At 34.3% G+C, this 27,253-nt stretch overlaps 1 protein-coding gene across 3 annotated transcripts in view; it reads left to right on the forward strand.

The window, feature by feature from the left end:
- The window catches only part of Dg (Dystroglycan), a 162,117-nt gene that overhangs the window by 99,256 nt on the left and 35,608 nt on the right, over nucleotides 1–27,253 (forward strand). For all 3 annotated transcript variants that reach the window (XM_073086683.1, XM_073086685.1, XM_073086684.1), the window contains one exon: nucleotides 13,398–13,446. The gene's annotated coding sequence lies outside the window, so the exon portion shown is untranslated. The remainder of the gene's footprint in view (nucleotides 1–13,397; nucleotides 13,447–27,253) is intronic.

Raw genomic sequence — 27,253 nt, forward strand, 5'->3', positions numbered from 1 at the left:
CGTTGCGAACTCGCATCGCGTCGCATCGCAGTTTTGTGTTCGAGCCCTCAAGGCGCTGTTCGTACCACACGTGTTTACGTCAGCACGCGCGACTCTTGCCTTCTATCGTGTCTTACGCACACGGATACGGATCGCGAAAAGACTGCAGCAAGGGTATTGTTGATCGCAGTAAGTTATCATTAGTGCGGGTGAGACGCGCTTGCGTGCGTGTACACGCGCGACAGGAAAAGTGTCCTAAGTCCGCAACACGCATCTAGCCATAATTTGTTTTCCATGGCCATTAGTAACAATCGCGAATTATGCTTTCATATATACCACAAAATAAAAAGGAATGTATTATTACACGAAAATTATGTATTATTATTTTCGTTTATATCATACACATCAGACATATTTTCGAGTTCGAGTTAAAACCGGCGATGATGATTCACTCACTTAACTCTTAACAAACCGGTTCTTAACGTCATTGGCAGTTGTAAGTTATATATATAATGATGCAACACACTGATAATTGACTGGCCTAGATGACATAATGTCTCCGTACGAGTTTCGGGTCCTGGCGGGTTTAACTAATCGATAGTGAACCTTGTTAAGAGTGGCCCCGTATTTACCAAAATTGAACGGGATAAAAATGACATTAAAATCAAAACTTGCGCTTTATTCAGTAGCTGGGCGGTATTTATTTTGTACAGAAAATAAATTAGATATTTGGATTTAACTTTTGATTTTGTTTTTTTTTTTGAGCTAATGTATTTATTTAATAGCGCGCCTAACGGCTTGACAAACAGAATGTTAACATAGGTACGAGTTATCGTTGGGTCTGTCTAGATTGTCGAAGTTACGTAAATGACTAATGAATACCACTTTTTCTATTCATTATTCTAAAGCAGTTGGGTTTGTTGTTTCTATAATTAAATATTAGTTTCACTTAATCTTCATCGAAAATGGGACATATGTTTTGCTTTGCCTACAAAATTATGCCAATTTTAAAGATTACTTGTGAATATCAAAATTATTACTCTTTCTACACACCCTACGAAGATAGGCGAATCTTCACCGATCGATTACGGATAATTCGGCCATGCACGTCAGTAAATGTGGGAACAGTTAATGAACTCCAGAGCCTCTACCATTTAGTAATTCTCTACGCTCTGTTAAACTTTCATTAACGAACTTTCGGCTTATACCCACTATCCGACGACGTATATTGTGATGGTCGATGAGGGATAAAAATACAATAGGCATTTCTGTTTCAAGTCTATAAATAAAAGTTTTTATGAAGCGATATATTTTGAATAGGGATGGGTATGAATGTATTTGGATCTGGATACGGATATAAAAATCTTAAACACGTTTCGTATACGGTTGCAGATATAAAGTTATCGCGGATATAAAAGTGAAGAAAATACAAATTTATAGATCAGTTTACTTTATTTGTAATGAAACCTAAATGATACACATTTAGACTTTGTCTCTATCTGAAATTATTGAACAAATTTATATTGTATTAAGTATTAATTTTGGATCAATTTTATTCGGATATCCGATAGCTTCGGTTACGGAACTCACTAACATCACTGATTTCGAATGCTCAAATTGTACGTTTCAATAAAATGCTCAATTTATTTGAGTTACTAACTCGGTAACATTTAAATTCAGAATATTTTTATTGAAATGGAATTTTCTAACAAAATGTACAAGTGGAAGCGAACCGAAATATTTGTTGAAAAATGTGGCTTCAATTTTTTAAAATCACTTTCCGTTTCGAACTGGCCACGAAGTTTTGTGAATTTGTGGCCTTGTGTGAAGTCTAGCGTTATTCGACGAAACCAGTCAAATTTAAAAAACAGTGTGTAGGTACCTATGTATTTACCTACTTAAAAACTTATGTAATAAGCAGTTATGTAGTATGTAGCGTTTGATTACCTATTAAAATTTGAAGGGGTACGAGTACACGCTCAAAAACTGAAATTATTATAAAACAAAAAAAAATAGAAAATGGTTGTACTTCTCTTATCGTATTATATTAAATCATATTCATTCATACATATTATACCCAAAAAAAGAAATTTTAAAATAACTGCTGGTAGCCTTATCTGCAAAATTGCTTCATTTAAAAGCCAACTGCATGGTATTTATTTTAGATGTCGTTATAAAAAATTACTTTCATATTTTGTCTAAACGCGCTAAAAGAAGTATAACTTCAATAAATACGTTAGAGATAAAAATGTAACCCACTTCTTTATTTTGTCTCACAGCACAGTAGAATGACCTCACACTAAAATAAAACCAGGTCAATGCTACGGAAAAAGTCATTCCAGCAAAAAGTTGCTTTCAGTTATTTAATGTTTTGTTTCCGTTTTTCATAAGCGAGTAATGAACTGAAGAAAATTTAATTAAGTTAGCGTACTACCATAAATGTAATTGACATTAATATTTTGCTCTAGTTTTAATATTCAGCAAGGATTTATGAAAATCATTTGAATCATGAATTAGTAGTAGTTACAATTTTTATTTATTTTCATAATTTTGATTGATTTATAAAAAAAATTGAGCTTACTGGAATAGTTCTTATAGTTGCCTATTCGTTATTATCCTCCTGCTGAGCACAGATCTCCTCTCAAAACGATTTACTCATTCTGAGCGGAGATCCGTTTAGTCGATGGTCCGCTGATTAAGTGTGAGTTGGTAGGCTTTCAGTAGATTTTAAAGATTTTTCCTTCAAGTATGTGAGATAATTTCTAATACGCACATAACTTTGAAAAATCAGTGGTGTTTTGTTTGAGATTTGAACCTCAAAGTCCCGATTGAAAAGCCAAGTTTCAAACCACAAAGCGATCACTACTTCTAGTTTGCATACTAGCTATTTATTCATACGTGTAACACCTGTGACAGGATAGAAAGCAATTGTCACAACCCAGACATAAACTAAAAACATCAAAGCACTTCGACGTAATATATGCGTATACTTCACCTTTGCATTTACATACGGAGGGAGGGAAACAGTTGCTTCAATGCACCTTTAGAGGGGCATCAGCTAGTGTAAAGGACCCTTCAGTTTTGAAAGATTACTATTGTATTGTCGACAGCAGGTGCAGGTGCATTTAGGACTTTATTTACGTAGTTTAAAGTTACGTACGTATAAATTTGAACGGCTTCTTTAGTTAAAACGTTTCTTATTCGTAAACCTTGCTGAACCATTATTATGTTATGTTACACGGAAATAATAGAATAAAGATGTGCTTTGTGGCAATCTTAGTCCTCAGGAGTGGTAACTCACCTGGGATTGGCTTCAGATAGAAGATAGATTGGTTGCAAATGTTGATCGACAACAATGAAAACTTACGATTATCCTTAGTATGAGTTTGTAGGTTTTGACAAAAATGACTGTTTTGGTATTTGTTACGTATTTGCCCATACATTTCTAATCAACGCCCCTAGCGGATTGTATCAGAACTGATTGAAAATACATGGGAAATACATGAAAAAAATACAAAAACAGTCATTTTTGTCAAAACGTACAAACTCATACTAAGGGTACAGGTAAAACATGCTCGTTTGCTACTTCAATCTCATAAAAAGGTGTGGTGTCCTTCATTAGTCAAACTGTGAAATTAAAACAGTCAATTACATAACTAACTATTATTGAAGATTCGACAATGTCATGACTCCAAGTTTATTGACAAGAGAAATTTCAATTCCGTTCCCAATTACAAAATATGAGTAAAGAGCACGACTGTTCTCATAACTAACTATAAGTAATCATAATAATCGTTTCTATCTTCTACCTTTCAATTTATATATCGTTCGTTATAACTATAGGTACTTTACAATACATATTTACTGTTCAGCTATCTCTTTACTTTAGTTAGATTTCTAATTAAATATCTTATTATTTGTCATGACATTGTGTAAAATAATAGAAGTGCCTTCATGTGGAGTACTTGACACAAATTTGAGCAAATATGATTACACAACCAAGTACGTAGTTAGTCTGAAGTTGAAATATTCTATAGCATATTATTTCTATAGCACATAATTCAAAATATTTTCCAATGATAATAATGTGGACAAATGGCTTAATATACCTTCCGAGACACGGAAAAGTACTTGAAATTAACATAGATTAGTAAAGATACTTCGCCGCCTTGAAATTGAATGAAGCCACAAAAGGCTTATTTTAGTAAGTTCCTTTTTTGAATTCTTGACAAATATTTAAACATTTTTCGAGAAAAATTACGATTAAATAACTAATACTGCGTAATTTACGTAATAAATAAATAATTATTTCAAATATTTTAGGGTCATTTTAGCACGGAGACGTGGCAAAACTTTTTTACGCAACTATTTCAATTCTCAAAACTGGGTACATTTTCTTGTTAGGAGTGAGTAATCTTTACTAATCTATGGAAATTAATCACTAACCATCACTCTTTCCTTTATTACTTAACTGTTTAAATATGTTCAGATTTATCCAACTCGGACCTATACACGCTTCTTTTAACATTAATTCATTGTAATTACACAAACGAAGCTATCCAGCATTTTATATTACTTCAATTACGATGATATTTAAAGGTGGTAGAACCCTTTGTGGTTCGACTCCGGCGGCACCACCGCCACACCTATTTCTACCTAATAACAGCAGTGTTAGGCGCTGCTGTGTTCCGGTTTGAAGGGAGACAGACTTTTCGGAGGCGTTCCAGCCTAGTCCTCAGGGGTAGCGGCGCATCTGTGGCTGACCTCAGGTATGAATATCTAATCCTATCTGGGGTTGATCACAAATGTCCATGGGCGGCAGTAGCCACTTACCATCGGGTGTACTGCATGCTCGTCTGCTACTCCTAAATTATAAAAAAAAAAAATACTATGAGATGATAACAAACGATGTACCTACTATAGAATACTTCTAACCAATATTTCTTCGCAACGGCCCATTAAATTGTTTATCTCTTTATTATTGTCAAACCATAAAGCAGCTACCGAGGGACCAGTTGACGGGTAGCACACGCCCCTATTTTCAATTTCTTCTAAATTGCCTGTTAAACTCATTTCGGTAACGGTTGATATCGATTTATGAGCCAATTAAGCCATTGTTATTAATAAAATGGATCGACAGCGTTCCAATGGTCGGTAATTGATTGATAATAATCGGTTTAGAATGCGTGTTGTTATATTAGTATTACCTACCCTAAAAAATATTTATAAAGTTAACTATTTAGAAAGTTTTTTATTTATAATAAAAACTACTAAATAATAACGGTTTTTGCTAGTTTTTATTAGTAAATGTTTATAATTCTTTTTTGTCGTTACCAAGAGAAAGTCATAAAGAAAATGCATGAGACTAATGTGCAATGTCAATATATTTACTGAATTTGGTAGTATTTTATTAACTTAAGAACATTTTTATTATAACTTTTTATATAAGTAACTACAGTCGTAAAGTTGGGATTTTTCGCTTATAGATACATGTATATAAATAAATTATTAATGATTCATAATGAAAATAATATATACAGGTTAAAGGTTCTTATTACACATTTCTCACTAATTTCTTGTAAAGTTATTCAATTTAAATGCATTTATATATTTTATTTCTTAGTAACCGCAATCTTAATGTATTATGATACATATCCATAAACAGCCCTTATGAAGTCTGAGTGTATCCAGGTCAAACAGTACTATAGTTGAGCCATTACAAACGTGCGAACTATAAAAGTCGTTCCAACTTAGTCCTCATGGGCACTATATAACTAATGCCAACCGTTTCTATAGCTTCAATCTTATTTTGGATTGATTATTTAATATTGTAATATAAAGGTGTACTTAAGTCGAAATGTATGTGGCTTTCAAAGAGCATTGACCTTCTCGTTTTGTGTGACTGCACAGGCTGCTTAAATTTCATACCAAAAAAAACTTAACGCCTCAAGAATAAAAAAAAACATAACCTTAAAAATGAAAATCACTTTAATACCTAAATATACTTAAAACGCATGTAAACACAGCCTAAGGTGTCGAAGAGTTACTAAAAGTGCAGACAAACAATGATTCATTGGTATGACACAAGATGTTTAATCACTTAGACCTTGCGAGTTTCAATGACGTGGCGGTATAGAAATTTAGTACATATGAACAGAGATGTGATTTTCGATGTCACATACTAATAGTAAGTCTTTGAAAAATTAATAGTTGATTTATCTGTTTTCTTCGTCATTGGCCCATTACTGTCCCACTGCTCACGGGTCTCCTCTCAAATTGAGAAGCATAAGGCCATAGTCCACCAAGCTGGCCAAGTGCGTAGACTTCACATACCTTAAAGATTTTTTTAAGTTTTCTCGGGTATGCAGGTTTCATCACGATTTTCCTTTACCATTAGAGTAAGTGATAATTAATTTCTAATACGCATATAACTTTTAAAAATCAGAGGTGTGCGTGGGATTTGAACCTCTGACCCCTCGATCGAGAGGCCGAATTCCAACTAGGCTATCACAGCTCTGCGTGTCAATCTGTAGTAGTAGCAAATATCGAAGGTGGTAGAACCCTTAGTGGTTCGCATCCGGCGGCACCACCGCCACACCTATTTCTGCCTAATAACAGCAGTGTTAGGCGCTGCTGTGTTCCGTTTTGAAGGATGTGGTAAGAGAGACAGACTTTTCCGAGGCCTTCCAGCACAGTTCTCAGGGGTAGCGGCGCAACTGTGGCCGACCTCAGGTAGAAATATCTAATCCTATCTGGGGTTGATTACAGATGTCCATGGGCGGCAGTAGCCACTTACGATCAGGTGGACTGCATGCTCGTTATAAAAAAAAATAGTAGCAAAAACAATATACAAGTGTATGTCTTTAATATGTACAATGTACATGTAGGTATCACTTGTACGCTTTTTAAACACCACAACATAAAAATATATTTCGTTGTGCCTGAACGTAAGGGTGGATTAAAGTCAGCCGATCAGATTTTGACATCACTTAACACAGTAGCGTAGGCTACTTCCAAGTCAAAAAGATTGAAAGATAGGGCTTCAAAGGGAAAAGATACACAAAGGTCACGTCTTGTCCAGAAAATAACTAATAAGTGTAAAGTTCTTAACTTTGTTATGAATACTAGATTTGGGTTTATCGAAAATCAACATAAATGATTTTGTAAAAAGACCAAAGATTACGACTAAAGGAAAAAAGAAACCATTACTTTCCAGGAAATCTGCTAAATAAATCATAACCTACTCTTTTTCCGAAGCCGGAAAATCTTAAAACATTTCAACTGTTGTAGGTATTAATAATCTATTTGAAAATGTGTCCTATATTTCACCTAATAAAAAAAAAATTGAAAAATGTGTACCATACTTCACCTACTAATAAAAAATTCATTTGAAAATGTGTACCATATTACACCTAGCTATCTGATGAAACATATTGGCGTCCGCGGCTCTCCGAGGGGAATTGCGAAAGTTTCGGAATGAATACTCGAAAAGCTTTAAATGTTGCGAACTGGGGGCCGCGGCGATAAGCGAACTTGTTATAAACGAAAGCTCCGAGCGAGCTTTTCGTATTCTAACAGTATTTTTACGAAGGAAAGGATCTAAGGACGGTTGCGGTGCTTTCAAGATTTGGATTTCATATTATTTGTGTCTTCTGTGTATTCGGCCATTCATGGTACAATTGAGTAATGGTTTGGTATCAAATTATTATGAATCTTTTTTTCATATTTCTCTTCTAATAATTATCGTTATTAAAATGACATTGTAAAGTAGTGTCTGAAGCTGTAGTGAAGCAGTCATAGCCTAGTGATTGAGTCATCCTCTCAATAGGGGGGTCCGAGGTTCGAATCCCAAGCATGCACCTTAGATTTTTCAATGTTTTGTGCGTATAGTGCTAATTCAGAGACTCAAAGGGGAAGCAATAAAAAGTTCAAAATGTAAAGTCAGTTGATGCAAACGTTTATTACTGTTTTATCTTTTATCTGAATAAGAATATAAACCTTTACCCAAACTATTTTGCTGTAAGCTTTGTAAGCTACGGTGTCTGGCTTTCACCCTACGTCAACATACCTTAAACTATAAACTATTTGGCATTTGCACGTTATATTACACACATTCCTACTTACGAGTGACGTAATAAATCCCATTGGAATACGGCACGAGACGTTTAATATTGTTTATACCAAATGCTAGTGAATACGGGAAAAGCTGAAATTTGACGGTCAAAACAGAAGCGGATTTTTTGTACGGTTTCTGTTTAGCATACTGGAACAAATATTTGGAAAAAACGTATACATTTTGACGATTTAAAGCATTTATTGCAACGGCGATAAGCGGAGCAAAGGAAACGCTTTGAACTTTGCGGCGAGCTTTCGTGTTTGATAGAAAAAGCTTGTGGACAAAAGTTTGAGCTCTCTATATGATTAAAGTGCGGCATGTTACTGAAGTCGCATGTTTCTTTTGTGCAGTTATTTTAGTAGCTCTCACTTCGCAATGGAGTGGTACAGAGTAGGTAGTCGTTTTAATTTACTTTATTTTTCAGTCATATTCAGTAATGATTTATGATTATTTAAATAAATAATCGCATTTTAACCGTATCGAATTAAAACCTATTTATTTTACACGTTAGACACGGATCTCTTTTGCATACGACTGGGGGTAGATCTAGATAGATCTTTAAGAAAAATTCCATGAACGCTCAACAATATAGATTTTCTTCACTTCTAGTAAGTAACTAACTAACTAAGAGTCACTGTAACCGCAAATGATCCCACTCTAATAAAATAAAATCTAATAAAGTCATGATTAATCATTGACACACAGACTCAAGTACTATTTGTACTATTAATTAAAAAGCATGAATTAAACCACATACTTTATAAAACCTGTCACAAAGCCATTGAAAAACTTCCACTGTGCACATCGTAGGATATCCCGTTTTGCAACTATTCCACATTTATTCACAGACGAGAAGTGGGTCAGGAATCCATGATTGTATCAGGACAATGTTGCAAAGCCGTATGTAACACCCGGAAAGGATTATTCGATTTTATTAAAAGTTTTCGATGAATAAAAATAGGTGGGACTGGAGCCAGAATTTTCTCTGAATCTGGTTCAGAAAAACATTAGTGAATTGGGTGAAGGGAGGGTTTTAAATGCCTAATCTGCTATGTGTAGTAGAAACTTTTGAACATGCTTGATGTCATAATCAATTTATGGCGCGTACAACGGTGAAGGACATCATAAGGAAACATGCTTGAGAATTATTTTAAAAAATATATTAAAATTTGTTAAGCAAACAGCACTTGCTCAGTCATACTAAGCACTATATTATAATAACAATGAGTTGACGAAATTGAATATAAAAGGCTTGTGTTAGAATTTATAATATAGGAGTAGCAGACGAGCATGCAGTCCACCTGATGGTAGTTGTCACTGCCCCCTATGGACATTTGTAATCAACCTCAGATAGGATTAGATATGATATGACCTGAGGCTACAGATACGCCTGAAGACTAAGCTGGTACGCCCCGGACAAGTATGTCTTGCTGCCGGAGTCAAACCACAAAGGGTTCTACCATCTTCAAAAGTTATAATGCAAAGTTCCTTCAGGTTATAATACCAAGAAGGAGCTAAACAAGAGTTTTATTTAATAAATACAGACCACTGGAGCGAAAGTACAGCTAGTAACTAAACTTGAGAAACATAATCACGTATCGATGTAGCACGTACCATAGTTATAAACTTGCAAAGTAAGCCAAACTGAAGACCGCGAAGCTACAAAGCAAGCGGCTACAATACAAAGTACCCTCCGTATATTTAATAAGCTCTAGACAATAATGAAATTCCATTTTCAGGGAAACGGGCAACAAACGAAACAAACAACAATTGTAACAAACGAAGCAATTCATAACGAGTAATGGATTCCCTTCACATAGCGTCTTGGGATTAAGTGTTTTTTATAAAGTGTTTTTGCCATACTTTGAATATAAAATAAATTTGTTTTTTCTTGAACTTGAAAGTCAACGTATTTGCTTTGAGCCTTGTCTACTGGGAAATTACCTACCCGAAAAAACCGATTCCTAGTAATAATATGCTGGAAGTAAAATTTGCGTGTTATTTTTTTATATTTTAGTTATTCATCCTACCCGGAGAATCTGTTATCGACTTCAAGCAAACTTTAGAAAATGAGTATGTACTTTATCGAATCCACTTAGCTATAGCGTGTGTTAACTTAAAGATGGTAAAAATCTTCGTAGCTCCTATCTACATAAAACTATTTAATATATCATGGGTAGCAAAGGATTCATAGCCAACTTCACATAGCGCACATTCACGACGGGATTGTCAGTACCTATCTATTTATTGTTACGTCCATATAGCAGTACGACATTACTAACAATACACACACAACTTTATAGCAGTCGTTGATAAAATTTAATCCCCTTAAAAAATAAAATGGAGAGTTGCTGTAAAACTAAGTGCTGTTATATTAATAATTAATTTAAACTATCCTCGCAAAATGTAAAGATATCCTGTTACCACTTGACATTTTACCACAATGTGACAGCTAATTATACGCCTCGCCGACATAAGTATTTCCCTCGGTTCGTTCGTCGATTGTCGTCAAGATAGCTCTGCAAAATTACGCAGGCAATCAACCGAATTACCAAAGTTCCTTCACAACCGCCTCTTGTAAATCTCCGTGTAACTTTTTTCAATTTCGCTGTACGAATTCGAGATTCAAGAGATAGTAGGCATGTTTTCGATATATCATACAGCAACTAAAAACCGTTAATTCAAGTATCTTACGATATCGATATAAGTACTCATCGATATCGATTTGTAGGTTTATGACTTATATCGATATCGATATCGATATAAGTCATAATTCGAAGTGATATTCGCTAGGTTTAGGCTTGACTTTCAACACTCGCTAACAGGAGGAGAAGTTGAAGCTGAAATTGATAATGAATTGAATGTATGACAAAACAAAAATGCAATTGTCAAAAGGCACTGGGCATTTGTTGGTGATTTACAACGGGAACTCCCAACGATATCAGTAGTAAGCTGTGCTACTGACACCGATATAACAACAGTTTTCCATATTGATATCAAAGCAAAATAACGGTTATGCAACCGTTTTCAAGTAACTGTTAACGACCGACCATATTTCGCAGACGACGACTCTACGTCGTAAAAAGTTAGTAAATTTCATTTGACGTCACATTTCAGAGCTATTGTAACTTGGCCAATCTGTACCTGTGACTGTTTTTGTTTTTGATCACGTTTTTCCCATACTATTCCAATCAGTTCTGATACAATCCGCTAGGGGCGTTGATTGGAAATGTATGGGCAAAGACGAAAACAAATACCAAAACAGTCATTTTTGTAAAAACGTAAAAACTCATACTAAGGGTACTGAGTGGCTTGGAAGTTACTACGTGTTCGCGTGACGAGTTAGATTTGTGAATTACGTTCGTGGTTACTGTAACCGTATAGCGTAGTGCACGTAACCAATAGGGATGGTGATTCTTTGCGAAGAAGATCGATTCATGAATCCATTCCAGTCGAAGTGTAATAAATCGATTCACAAAAAAATGAGGTCTAAAGATCGAATCTCAAAAAATAATCGATCCTCGATCTTCGATCTATTCAGGAGTGAAGCTAACTAAAACTAAAAGGTCGTCAGGGCCAAACAATCACTGAAATACGTGTCCGTCAGCAAAAAGTATATTCAATCTTGTTAATCAATCAACTAATTTCGACTTTCTAAGATAAAATATCGATTCACTGAATCGATCCATTACTGGAGATCGATTAACATAATCGATTTTTGGTCCAAAAAAAAATCGATTCTTCGATTAATAGATCTCAGATCGCCATCCCTAGTACCCAGTCGTTTGGAACGATCTTGCCCTTGGTTTTTTGATAACGTTCCATGAAGCATATAGCGTTAACTACGAATATTTACGTGAACGTGTATTTACAGTAATTACTTTCTTTAATTCTTGTTATACTTAATCTATATTAGAACGTGGTAATAAACTCCTTTCCTTTAATGCGGAACAGACTGGAGACAGACACCATTATTAATAATCAATATTTATTTTATTTTTGGTAGGCAACATTTTGGATACACTCATAATGAATTACGGACGTTACAAAGCAGTAATTATAAATCCTTACTAATATTATAAATCAGAAAGTAACTCTGTCTGTCTGTCTGTCTATCTGGTTGTCTCTTCTTCACGCCTAAACCACTGAACCGATTTTAATGGAATTTTGTACAAAGATAGTCTGAGACCCGAGAAAGTACATAGGATAGTTTTCATCCCGGAAATCCCACGGGAACTAGGGATGGCGATCTAAGATCGATTAATCGGAGAATCGATCTTTTGGATAAAAAAAACGATTATTTTAATCGATATTAGTAAGGATTGAATCGTAAACTATGTATTTAATCAAGTGATGATCTTTAGCAAAGTTGTTGTCCATGAGCTTACGAAGGTTCCAGAGTTGGTACGACCAATTTTCGCCAGATGGCGCCACTGTCATTCCAATGAAGATACGAATTGTCAGTTGTATGTATGTTAGTATGTCATATTATTTTCTTTTAAATGCGGGCGAAGCCGCGGGCAAAAACTAGTTCTGTATACATGAATACATGTACATAAATAATGAATACCCTTGTTCACTAGAAATAATTACACAGACATGATAAATATTTATATTTTATACTTATGTATGTGACATGGCTTGACCTGATCAGGAATCGAATAATAGTCACTGTGATCATTGCACAGGACAAAATAGATACGGAGGCTGAATGCTATTTCATATCTATGTATACAACTGGCAGGCAGGGGATACCGTAGCCCTATTCTGGTCCCGAAACTACAGGGACAATGTATACAACTGCCTAGAAGTCCATTGTTTCTGTACTGTTGACAGATACAAGAAGGGTTTAACAGTTATCACGTTGCTTAGCTTAGCTTAGTTACATATTGGTAACATTAAAGATTAGAAATTTCGGAAAAAATCACTGCTGTCCCAATTCCTGCCTAATAATCCTATAAGAATTACAATGTTCACACGCCAATCTTCGATCGTTGAACGATGTCCTTAGTCGGCATCGAACTATTGGGGTGATAACTTTAACTGTGTAACCGATAACTATCGATAAAACGACGATCGATGATCATCGATGTGTTTTAAATATACTTATAGCACAATAGGGGTTCAGGACTATCGTCATCAACCGATGGATTCGTGTGTGGGCACCCTTAGTCATCTTCTACGCCATTATGGCAATAAAGACTGGTACTATACGGATCCATACGCAAAGTTTTTAAAAGTATCCTCGTAGTTATGTTACTTATAAGTTACTTAGTTTTTAAAATTTGTTTTTCTTTTCCAGGTCATAATAGTTCCTGTAACGCCGTCCGAAACGGCTTCTATTTAGACAAGTGAGTATTTTTATTACAAGCTTTTATTTAACTTTTATTGTTAGTTCATAAGTATGTCAGGGACAAGTGTAGCTAAAATTGTAACCAGCTAAGCCCAAAAATTGAGCTGATATTTTACATACATACGAGTACATATTTGGTACGAATGATCATTGACCATAAATAATTAATTTTGAGACGTTTATTTGAAATTCAATATGGCAGACGTCCCAAGATGGTGGATTTTATACACCGTTTTGATGTTCGTTTCAAATGAAAGCATTTTCTGAAAAAAGTATAAAAAAATAATGTTAATAAAGTTTTTTTTTATACCAATTCGTACATTTATTTTTATCGTGATTTTAAATGTGGGACAAGAGAGGTTAATCAAACATTGTATGTATAATCAAGTGGTATTATAATACACGTTGTTATTACTGTAACACAAAACCACATGAACAAATAACAAATATTTGCACGAAATCTGTCCGTGTAAAATTATGAATAATTTTGTATACATAATTAACCTAAATTACAGTAACACAAAATTAGTTTTTATAAGATTCAAGGATCAAACGATCATGCAGTCCACCTGATGGTAAGTGGCTACTGCCGCCCATGGACATCTGTAATCAACCCCAGGTAGGATTAGATATTTCTACATGAGGTCGGCCAGAGATGCGCCGCTACCCCTGAGGACTAAGCTGGAACGCCTCGGAAAAGTCTGTCTCCCTTACCACACCCTTCAAAACAGAACACAGCAGCGCTTAACACTGCTGTTATTAGGCAGAAATAGGTGTGGCAGTGGTGCCTCCGGAGTCGAACCACAAAGGGTTCTACCACCTTCAATTCACCTGATGGTATGTGGTCACTGTCGCCCATGGACATCTGTACCCTTAGTATGAGTTTTTACGTTTGCTCGAAAACGTTCAACGTTTACGAATTCGCTCATACAGCGCCCCCGTGGACCATATCGGAACTAAAATTTTGCATTATGAGGTTTAAAAAGAAACTGAATAGTCAATTGTAACGACATTTAATTTTAGAAATATACATACAATGCATTTATTTTCACATTTTTAATTTAGTTTTGATAGCGTTATGGTTCCGTCTTTAAACTTATGTTGCGGAATTTTAGTTCCGATACGGTCCACGGGGGCGCTGTATGCGCAAATTGATAACGTTCAACGTTATAAATTTGCGTTTTCGAGCAAATTTAAAAACTCGTACTAACGGTACTGTATCCGTGTCCATATATAATAGAAGATCTACGTGAAGCCAATGACAGATACGTTGCTAGTCCTGAGGACATTTTATTGTACTAAAATGGTCGCCTCATATATAAGTCATCCAGCTTACTTAACTAAACGCTTTCTACACTTTCTACACTCACAGCCCCACACTAGGATTCCCTGTATCGTGGGTGTTATGGACACACACAGAGACAAATACACAAACACCCAGACCCAGAAACAGAAACGTACATTTACCATTTAGATAAAATAAGACGAAATGTTGATTGTTGTTCTTAAAAATTAAAATGGCGGAATTTTATACTCGGAATTCAATAAGATCTATTAGTTTTTGGTTAATGATTTTTCTCATGCATCAAAATGAAAGTAATATTAAATATATTTTTTGATTTTTTTATATAGTTTGTCGATCAGAATAGTTTCTTTGAACAAGGCGGTTAAATTTAAGATAAAATAAGACGAAATGTTGATTGTTGTTCTTAAAAAATAAAATGGCGGTATTTTATACTCGGAATTCATTATTTTAGGTTTTTAGGATTATTTTAGGTTTTTTTACCTTCTACCTTTAAAAGTAAATGGAATATGTTAGTCGAACTACATTATAGATACCTACTATCAGTTAAAACCGACCATCAATCTATCGTCGGATATTATCGATTTTGAGGTTATGTAACATTTCGGTAAATAACTTCAGAACCCGGGTGCTGATCTAAAAAATAATGATTGGTGGTAGTATTTGGTTAATTATACATCGTCCACAACAAGTTTCAATTTGACACAACTCTGGACGGCGGTCCATACTTTCATGGGCATTGTCCTTCATCATTTAGAAATCTGTCTGGCCGGGGATCGAACCCGGGACCCTCTGCGCGTCAGACCGGCATGGTGACCGCTCCGCCACGCCGGTCGTCAACGGTCGTCAACTAAAGACTGTATCACATAGCTAAAGACATAGTTATCATAATAGTTATCTTTTTGCTAAACAAAGCCTTGTCTTAGAAATAGGGTTGCTTATTTTAATAAGCAAAAACAACGTCGACTTGTTATGCCTACGGCCGTGAAAGTATTTCAAGTGGAATTTCATACTGAGACTTTTTAATTATTCTCTTTATTATACTTAGTCTTATTTCTTCGTAAATTATAATTTTCAAATATTTTATAATATCACATTATAATGAGGTACTTACTTGTATACTCACAAATTACATTTTGACATAAAGTTTCTTATTCTCAAGACATCTAGACTAAAACCAGACATTTAAATTCATTAAAAAGATGGATTATTTATAATACAAAACAAAATATTATCATGCTTTACGTATTTAACTTCAGGAAAGCTTTATGGAGAAAAAAATATTTTTGTTACATAATACTGTACAAGAAATATTTCCATCTTCAATTTGTAACATATATATTTCTAACAAGCTGCCAGAAACCGTGAAAAATAATAATCAACCTTTCCATGCGCGAATTTTCTTACACGAGAGGAATACGCGATATTCTCAAAATACACTATTCACCAAAGAATTTTCTCAAACCGGTTATAAAATCTATGCGCACCTAACAGTACCTATGGGTAAATACAATACAATGGGGTAATACAATGGTACAATATTTGTAATACTAAAATATTATCTAAAGCTAACTTACATAACAGGCGACCGTCTTATCCTTAGTAGTGGCAAGGAATCTGAGATCGGCTTTGTAAACCCATGATTTATATGTAGCTATGTAGCTTATATGGCTACAGAAGTACGTGGGCAGTTGTCACCGCTTACCATCAGATACACTGCTATATCAATCTTATAGAAAAAGTTTATAAATCCAATTTACAAAAGACAATCAAAATGAGGAACCAAACTAAAATTCAGTTGCCATTAACGCGTCACAATAAAATCCCAAACACACCAATTCGCAGTGCGGCACTCAAAGTAACATTTATCCTGCGAAACGCATGTGGGCGGAAGCTGCGACTGTAAATCTCCTCGAACACCATCGGAGCGGGTTTAGTGCCCTGTCTAGACTGTCCGCTGTCTCACTCGCACATAGGAAAATAATAAGAGGTAATGCCATATAATATAAGACCGGGAGTAACCTTTAATGTTTGAGTTATATGCCTGTCATATTAAATTGCTAATGATAACATAAAATATATGACGAATAATTTCAAGATAATTATTATTTATGATAAATTTCTGAAGAATATTTTTTTAATATAATTAAGAATGTAATTTAGAGAATTTTGACTGTTAAGTGTTACTATAAAATTAAAGAACTTTAATGGCAATATAATATTGATATAATTTGTGAGTTAATAGCGAAAATTACTTATATATGTATTATTATTAAGTTCGTTAAGGTATATAATTAACTTTGACTATTTACTATTTAAAATTATTCTATTTACCCCAAATAATGTATTCATGAACTTTGTTCCAAAATACTTAATGTTTTTATTTAAATAAAAGCTTAAATTCATAAACAAGCTGACCCGGCAAACGTTGTGTTGCCATATAAATTAAAAATGTTAAGGATGAACAACCCTTATCACTTCCGTATGAAAAATAGATAGTAGCCGATTCTCAGAGCTAATGAATATGCATATAAAATTTAGTGAAAATCGGTAAAGCCGTTTCGGAGGAGTACGGTAACTAACATTGTGACACGAGAATTTTATATATATAATATATATGTAAGTGTAATGACACCTTCGCCATTTATCAAACATTAGGAAATTACCCATCACTATACATACATACATATATACCAGGTAGCTATTTAAAAAATAAATATTTATTCTAGACTGAATCTACATATGTTTACGGACATCGCTACACTGTCTAGTCTAGAACTCTAGATATAGCGCAGGTGGCGAATTGAATCACATAATCAACTGATTTGTTTCTTACTAAGTCTACCTGTTTGATACAAAGTATCTTCTGTAAACTGTTTTCTTGTTACCCGGTTGCAGAGGATAATGTTTTTCGAGTGTATATAAGTGGTGGTGGTAGTTTTTGAAGGTGGTAGAACTCTTTGTGGTTCGACTCCGGAGGCACCACCGCCACACCTATTTCTGCCTAATAACAGCAGTGTTAGGCGCTGTTGTGTTCCGTTTTGAACGGTGTGTTAAGGTAGACATACTTTTCCGAGGCGTTTCAGCTTAGTCCTTAATGGTAGCGGCGCTTCTGTGGCCGACTTCAGGTAGGATATCTAATCCTATCTGGGGTTGATTACAGATGTCCATGGACGGCAGTAGCCACTTAACATCAAGTGGACTGCATGCTCGTCTGCTATATTATAAAAAAGGTATGTATGTAGGTATGTAAGTACATATATTTGTATGTCTCATTCTTTAGCACGCTCTGCAGCTCAAACGGCTTGACGAATTTTCATATACGAGGTGTCGTTTGATTCGTGGTAATAGCATTGTCTGTATTTTTATGTCTGACAACATATGATTAAGAATAGTTATAACATTTTTCTTGTTATAACTATTCTTAATCTTAAAGTTAATCTTAGAAAGAAGTCAAACTAATACAATGAAATTTTGTTAATGTATATAATTTTTATCCTTATAAGTGACGTCGATATCTAAGCCATTGTAAGACAAATGGGTTTAGAATAATACACGAAATTATTGTAAACTAAACTTATGCTGCAAATGAAATGATTTAATTCGATCAATTTTGATATAGACTTTATCGGATTTACTTGCATAATTTCATTCGTATGTTAATCAAAATATGTCAATAATACTAGCACTCTAGGGATTCATAAAACATGCAAAAGCGTGATCATAATTGAATCACTGCGAACGAATCCATTTTACTATCCGGATTTATCTTTAAGCCGTTGAAACCTGGATTAAAGATACATATTAGGTATGGCTGTATAGGTGTTTATATAGTTTTGGTTTGATGTAATGTAGAACAATATAATACATTAAATTGTCTATTTAAAATTAAATAAAAATTTTATTTTATATCTTTCAATTCGCGTAACGACTTCCAAATGAATGAATTTGAATGAAATTGTTATTAATATATGAAAGTCAAATGTTACATTATAATAAACAATGTTATATTAACAAATAAAAAAATATATTTAAAATAATATTTATTTTTATTACAGTCAAAATACATGTTTGTTTAAATAAACTACAATCAGTATTATTATATTGAATATTTTTATATGTAGGTAATATATAAATTCACAGACAATAAATCTAATGAATTGAGCATTTCCATATCAAAACTTTTAACTAAATCTGTCTAGATGTAGCCATGAGCAATTTACTGCAAGTCCTCCAGTCTGTCTAGACTAGTCTGTGGCTACCCTGTCCCTCTACCGTTAGCTCGTAATATATTGCTCTAACGTGGACAATGGTGAACGATAAAGAGGTATTAAGGATAAAGTATTAAGAGATTCTATTAGACTCCATCCTTTATAGCTCATAAGACCGAAGTTTAAGAGAATATTAGACTTAGCATCAGCTTGGTGGTAACTTAATACCTACTTAAGTTTCTTACAATTGTGTACAATTATATTTAATCATTAGTACTCGTTTTATATAATAAATCATTGAATAGTATCAGTAAAGAAAAATATTTTGAGTTTTAGGCCTGAAATATTTTACGTAAGGATTTTGTGTCCAATATGGTGGTTCGCAATGATCAGATTAAATGTGCTTTCTGATTTAACAACTTTTCTTCTCACCTCTGCTAGGGGATCCGCTAAACCCCCTTTTATACACTCATGTCAGATAGTAGACTAACTAGTATAATTCTAAAGAATAATTGTAAATAATTACAAAAACATCAGAGTATGTAGCTCTACGCCGTCTAGACACGGTGCAATTGATCTGCAATCTCGCTCGCATTACAGTTAGCATAATGGACACAATAAATTACTCGATGTGCAAACAATGCTACTCATTCTTGATTCTGCATGTAAATTTAAGACCGTCTGTGTGCGACTTTAAAAGAATATTTGATTAACGTTTGTCAGTAGAAATTGCGGAGGTCTGACTCATTTTTATTACAACGTTCAGTTTTATTACGTTTTTATTAACTCGCGTTGGTCTTGTCTGCTTGGTTGGAATTGTGTTCGATTTGACACTACCTTCCCGATGAGCTACAGATTTGTTGAATCATATTCAGATTTTCCGATTTAGAGAGAAGTTTTCAAATCTCAGATTCCGATGAATATCTGAAAAAAAATCAAACATACATACTTATCCGAGACACTCCGGCTTAGCCCTCGGGTAGCGGCATCTGTGGCCGACCTCAGGTAAGAATTTTCTTATCTGGGTTTGATTACAGATGTCCATGGACGGCAGTAGCCACTTGCCGTCAGGTGGACTCATCTGCTAATCCTATATTGTATATTTAAAAGAAAACCAAATTAATTGGATAAACCTCTTCCGATAGCAATAGTCGGCCTGAACCGATCTATTGTTCAATACAGTAGTGTTATATGAATTACGCATAGTCACTGTATGTTAATTCCATGCATTTCATTAACGGCATGTAAATTACAGTAACTTAATATTGAATTGATGAGAACGTCATTACTCCACGTTGAACGTAAGTTAGTTAAAATATAGGTCAACATTTTTGTATCTGTACGTTCTGTATATGCCATATGGTTCACCACATACTGAATGACCATTGACGACCCTTGATTCTTGGGTATTTGTACTCGTAAATCATCGCCGAATATAGTGAGTGAAATATTGTGGGTACCACATCTGAATTCGTACACTAATTAGGTTGTACGTTGATGAAATTGTCGATTGGAATGTCGATATTTATTACGAAAGCCTAAAAGTACCGATTGCCAATAATATCGAACATTTCAAAGTGATATTATAAATATATCGACAATTCATCTTTTTGCACTAATTCGATAATAATATTTAAACATTTCTATATGACAATATCGTCCATATACAATGGTACAGCATCGTTAAAACTATCGATTTTATCGAACTTACCATCTATCATTGCATCGCTATCACATATGCTTTACTGAAATGAAATGAAATATATTTATTTTGTATAGGCCAACGGCGGCACTTACAAATTGTCAGTTACAATATTTTCTACTACTACTACAACTACTACCGGATCGGAACGCGACCTCTACTGAGAAGATTCGGTAAGAAACTCAGTGGGTTTGTCTTTTTTAATTTTAAAAATATTATTCTCTTTGCTTTTTTTTTAAATGCCATTATTTTTACTTATTTTGAGGACTAATTCGGAAGCCATAAACTTTACATCTTACAAATCAGAAGGCTATACATAGCAATTGATTTAGCGGTAGTACTATCACCTAAAGAGCTCTACCACGCTAAAATCTATTCATAATTGCAACCTTTCAATCACAGTGAAACGCTGTCAAAACAGGAACACACCACATGCCTTTATGGCGCATTCGACAAAATTGTTTAACTGAAAGGGAGACCAATAAATTACAGTTCCCCGAAATGCGCGATAAAGGGAGGGACGATATAACACCGATGGTGTGTAAATCACACGATACTGCAGTGTTGGCTGGCTAGTGTTGCTATGGATTTATTAATTTACAGGACTCATTAATAAATGATTCAGTAATAATTAACTCCGATTCAAATTTATAATTTGTTTATCAATAAATACGTCCGTGACTTTAGTACTTCAAATTAAACGACTTAATATAGCCCTTAAACATAAAATTACGTTACGGTGTCGTAGATTTCCTTCCGTGCCACGACACGATGCAGTGTCGTGTATTTTTACGATGCATACCATTCACGACCCGACGGCGCATCGTTTCACGACGTTACAATGTGTCTCGATGCAGCACCGTATGGTCTATATATTAGAATATTACCCATTATTAATACTTAGTGTATCTAAATTTGAAAATGTCCAGCAGGCAGAAATTGTTAAATTTGCATCGTTAATGGGTAAAACGTTAGATAGATTTTTTATTAATAAAGGATATTTTTCACTGATTCATTTGTATAAACACACAGCAAGAGAGTGCATGCATGTTTCGAAGCAAGTAAATATTGCAATTGTTTACAGACTACGGTAGTCTGGTTGAACAACATAAAATAGAAAAAGCAAGATATTAAGATGAAACAGATTAGTCCTGCACTTACTATTAATAGCTATGTACTTAATAACAACGTTACATTTATGTCAATAGCTTCATTATAGATGTTTTATTAACATCGTACGTAACATAAATTGAAACAACATACAACAGTTTCCCTTAGTACTGCATAATTTCTAACAATTCGCATAATATAATATAGAAAGCAAATTCTCATTAAAAGGTTGCAATTTCGAAAAACATTGAATTAAATTTCATTTATTTATTTAATACTTGCAAACACAGGCTCAATCAAACCACATTTTCCCATTTAAACACGGTTAAAAACGGTTATTGACGATAACTTTGTTTTACATTTCATTGGAGTTCATTGTCTGTCCCTATTGACTTTATCTGTAGACTTGATTAAAAGCGTAATGGGAAAAATCGTGTACATTTCGAAAAGTAAACGAACTGTTTTACTCGACTTGTCAATTGGTAAATACAGGGAATTCGGGACGTCCCGTTTCAATCAGGCCTTTGGCACCACTATGGCTGGGTACATCGACGCATTGGCTGTAGTTACTGACGCGTGGTACATGTAACGAGCGGGCTCTGTGCAAATTTTAATTGGTGCCTCGATCTCTGAATGAATAGGTGCTAACTGAACTGGTGATGCAACGCAAGCGCTCTTTGCACAAGAACATTTTAGTTACGATAGAAATTGAGACAAGAGTAGAATTATTGACTAGAACTCTTGCTAAATACCTACTAGGTGTTATATACGTTTAGCATAGTAGATAAAATAAACTACATAGAAATAAGATATCCTTTCGTAATAAAACGATAAACAAATTCTAATCATATTAAGGTCAAGAAGGCAACATAATATTTATCGATTAAGATACGGACCACACAAGTAAACCAAAATATAAATAATATAACAAAGTTTAAAATGGACCTAATATACGGGCAAGTACAGATAAATGTGGCTAAAAGGAATATTGCAACAAAATCTCTATTGGCGCACGAAGTATCTTCCGAGACGAATAGTGTCCATAATTTCTCGAAATAGGATCACATGAGCTCCGTAATGGACCTGCGATATCTCATGTTTTCCAATTTATGTGTACCGTCCATGAAATAGTATTATTTTCCTGCAATATGATGAACACATTTGTGTTTTGCACTTTCGTCCTCCTGGTATGAAAATGGTTTCTATGGTCATTTCCAACTATTTTAAGATCTTATAGTTCTGTCGTTATCTTCTCCACATTTTCTTCTTTGCACTTTTCTACGTTCTTGATGACATTTTAGTAGTTAGGTACTTATTTCAATATCGAGGTAATATTTTTTTGTTTATCAATATTAAATGTTTTTCTGCATTTGTATTAACTTTCTTGTATCACTTTTTGGATCACATTTTTGTATAAAAGGTACAAAATATGTAGTATTAGCAAATAAAGATGAATCATGTGACACACGACAAGAATCCAAATGAAAAGCTTAATAAGAAACTAAGAAAGTGGAACTAATTCACGAGTGATAGATGTCCTAATGGCCTTATTGCACGTATGGATAAATTAGACGAAATGAAAGAGAATTTGTTCAGCACATACCTACGAGATGTAAACAATAGAAACGTATGTTATGACGATTAACGATTATGCTTGCGTGATAGTAATTTGCATTCCAACGTCTCCTACAAAATGTTTTTATCTGGATATCTTGAATTGTATTGAAGATGTGAATAAAATGTTGAGATAACTTACTATACAGGGTGGAGTCACAGTTTACTTTATGTGCCCGATAAGATCGTGATTTATAAAAGACTAATTTTAAACTCTTCACGATCAAATACATATCATATATCAGCTACCGACCATATTACAAACATGATTACATCAGCAGAAATCATAGACCTTCAATGAGAGAATTGATATGAAAATAGATACACGTGTAAGTTAGTTATAAATAGCTTTCTTTGCGTTTGCCGTTCTTATTTCTTCGTTTACTTTCGTTAATGAATTGTGTCGTAATTTTATGGCATTTATAAATACAGATTTCTTACGATATCTACGTAACATGAGCGACCTTGTGATAGCGGTAATAAAGGCTTTTACGAAACCCGCGTTGCTATAATAAAAATTAAACGACTTGGCACACGTTACTGTGATGCCTTTGAACTAACATAAATCACCTTGGTAGTAGCGAACTGTTTTTAAATATACGTTAATTATTATATAAACGGAATTATGAACGTTGCTCTGTATGTTAAAATAGATTAAAGATTGAAAAGTGAAAAGGAAATTATCAAGTGAAATAGGTTACACATTTGAATAAATAGTACAGTCTGCTTTCTAGTATTGCAGAAAGTAATGTAATTTTTAATGTCGCGTAGGTAATTAACTGCTTATTATCGTGTGATCTATAATTCTGGAATTAACCCATCAAATACGATCTAACATGTTGTGGTATCATTCAAAAATTTAATAGCTTTGTAGTAAAAATATATCAAATTTGTTATGTTAATAGTTCCTAGACTTGCTAGGCAATCACTAAAAACATGATTCAAAACTACGAGAATATACAGTGTTAAAATGTTTAATTCGATTTGCGAAAAAAACATATCAGCATTTTAAAATTTATAAGCACTTTAGCATATACCTCAAGTTAATTTCTGAAGTTTTGGTACTAATTTCAAAGTGTTCTTGTAACTTGCACCGCGATCAGCTCAGCATACACGTGTTTATATCGAGGTGGGGCGCGCCTGTGCCGAAATGCTTACATTGTTTTGCTTTTATGCTCGTTTTACTGTCTTCCTCGAAGCCCAGCCGGTTAATTATAATCAGGGTGTGGACGAATTATGTGTACACGACCAATATAACTATTGATGTTTTGGATATAATACAATGTCTACATTATTTTTTCAGTATTTATTCATTCATATAGGTATATATGTATTATATTTCAATATTTACATTAATTTATAAAAAACGTGCATAAACAATATCTTAATAAAATTATAGGAATACTTATGATTAAACAAAAATGAATTATAATAAGCTTCATCTAAATTGTTGTCACTCGACATTAATTATAAATGATTTTTTCATTAGTCTTATCATAAGCCTTAATCTTGAGTTTGTTCTTTTTGAACAGTTTCTTACTTTCCTTCTTTTTCAGCGCTTGTTTTTATATGCCCCTTTTTCTCTAATGATTTGGGAGTGTTTATTAATTATTCGTCATTAATATTCGTTTTCATCAACAATTCAAATACAGAGTTCCGTAAGACGCAAGGGTAGTTTTCTTAAACTTCTAAATTGTAAATGAGCGTTCTAAATATGTGTTACAGGGCATTATTTGTCAACTGTTTATTGTAAATGAATTCCATAAACTGTTTGTTATGTCAATCATATATTTATTGGATAATTCATTTACTTCATTTATTGTAAAAATCATTACTCTCAACGTCAATTTTTGTCTACAAAAGATGGATAAAGATATTGTTTATATATCTCAAGTTTGTGTCGTAGCGCTTAAGAGTCATTCATTTAATGGTTCTTAAGCTGTCTTACCAAAAAGCAATCTCGTCAGATTATGGCCCCTGTCATTGTCAGGGGGTCTCTCCCTTAACAAAAACAAACTAAGGCTGTAATGTTCCTTGAGGGCTTCGTGCATTAGGCAAGGGGGACCAATCATCTGTGAGCAAAAGATACGAGAAAATAAATCTGGCTGCACCTTAAATAACCCTCTAAAGTAAACGCTAGGTATAGCTAATTTATTTTATACTTGTTCAGGATTTTTGAACGGTGAAGCGCTTTTACATCCCGTACAAAGCATTAGAGCAGAAAATAGATGTGCCATTTAACTGTGTCGTAAAAGTGCGAAGTCACTTACACGTGGGGTACTTAGGGTGGTTTCTTAGCAAGGCACGAGGGGGTATAAAGTGTAGCACCGCTTCCATCACAGATTTCACAGTTTGAGATACAAATGTAAATAATACTCGTACTTGCAGTATGGTAGCGAACGCTTTAAAACAGTTTCTGGGACATAAAATGTTGAAATGGATACAAAAGCGGGGAGAGATGAATAAAAGAAATTTTAATATCTTAAGCGTGAATCGTGATGTAATTTACAATACGAGTATTTTTAAAATAAAATACTGTAGACTGAAGAGTGTGTCTTTGAAATACGTGAGCAATTTTTAATATTATGATGCCATCCGTTGAATTCTTTATTTTTGCTTCCATATCCTGAGTGAGTGAACAATTTATTCAAGTATATAATACATTTTTGTTAAAGGTGCACTTTTAGTTTAGCGGAACCACAAAACCATAAATAGTTTCAGTTCAGATAATCGAAAAGGCAATTTGGCGCTTCCTACCATAAATTCCGCAAGACATAAAACTTTACTGTCAACTTTATCTAACCTTTGGAGCGAAGTAATTTATCTGAAACGTCACCTGCATGGCGTCACTTTTGCACCCCACGCCTCGAGAAACAATGCCCTTTTTTGCCTCGAGATGCCTTACAATGGCCTTATGGGTGGCCTTCTATCGGTAGCCGATGTTGAACTATAGCCTGTACGTAAGAACGCGTAAGCCGCTTGCATATTTATAAGCGCCTGGTACTTCGAAGTTATTACGTGGCTAATAAATAACAATTTCGATTTATTTGTATATATATTTTTTATATATACATATATATTGTTGTATTAAATATAACTGTGACATAAGATTATTACTGACACAATATAATGATTTAAGTAATGACATTGTGGTTCAATGTCTTCTATAATTAACCATCGAAATCAGCCTCATGCCGCAATGTTTGCATTGTGATCTCACTGCAAATGTGTGGTTAAGGCACTGATGATTCATTCTAAGTTCTTAGGTAGAAATTAATTTAAAATCATGAAATCAATGAGTTCTGCCTTCAACTTAGCATCGGTATCACATAAAAATAAGAAGCATCGATAATTCCGAAGAAATCCAAGAAAACATCATGTGATGAGAGACAGAACGATTCATTTCCAAGCGAACCGTGAAATGAATGGGGAGATATTTCTTCCCTCAAATATGTTTGACGAACTACAAAACGATAATATCCTTTCGGGTGTAAGGGTTCGTACACAAAACTGCGATGCGACGTCGCATCGCAAAAATCTGCGAGCTCCCTCGACGCATCGCAAGAACTTGCGAATTGATTCGCATCGCACAGTGGTTGTTGTTGTTGGTCACCCTGAGAGACGCTACGCCGCACGATATCGCATCGCAGCAATTCGCATCGCAATTTTCTGCGTTGCGAATTCGCATCGCGTCGCATCGCAGTTTTGTGTTCAAGCCCTAAGTGCAACCCGTGACTTCCGTTGCAGAAATAGATTGACGCGTCTGCATTCATCTCGCTGCTTCTCTGCCCTAATTTTGTTAGCTTTATTTTATATTTATAATTCTCAGTACTGGTGCAATGAGAAAAGATTTTTCAATATTTAG

Source organism: Epargyreus clarus, unplaced genomic scaffold, assembly GCF_041222505.1.
Source record: "Epargyreus clarus isolate Ecla_fem2 unplaced genomic scaffold, WU_Ecla_fem_2.2 ptg000024l, whole genome shotgun sequence".
NCBI classification, from domain to species: Eukaryota; Metazoa; Arthropoda; class Insecta; order Lepidoptera; family Hesperiidae; genus Epargyreus; species Epargyreus clarus.